The following is a 258-nucleotide window of genomic DNA, read 5'->3' on the forward strand; positions in this document are numbered from 1 at the left end:
GATTGCTATTTGAAATTTTTCCCCTGCCCCAAGAAAAAAAAACGACGACAAAAAAAAAAAAAAGATATTAATTACGGTGTTAAGTATAAACTTTCATTTAACTAAGTGCATAAATATATCAATATCCTCTCTCCAGGCGCTCATGGGTAAAATGTTGTTGGAGCCTCAACTGGATTTTGAAATAAGTACAAAGAAGCCCATGACGTGCACCAATGCATATTGTCTCTACGTAATTGACCCTCTTCAACTCTTACGTAA

This window comes from Phalaenopsis equestris, unplaced genomic scaffold (genome assembly GCF_001263595.1).
Source record: "Phalaenopsis equestris unplaced genomic scaffold, ASM126359v1 Scaffold000002, whole genome shotgun sequence".
Classification (NCBI taxonomy): domain Eukaryota; kingdom Viridiplantae; phylum Streptophyta; class Magnoliopsida; order Asparagales; family Orchidaceae; genus Phalaenopsis; species Phalaenopsis equestris.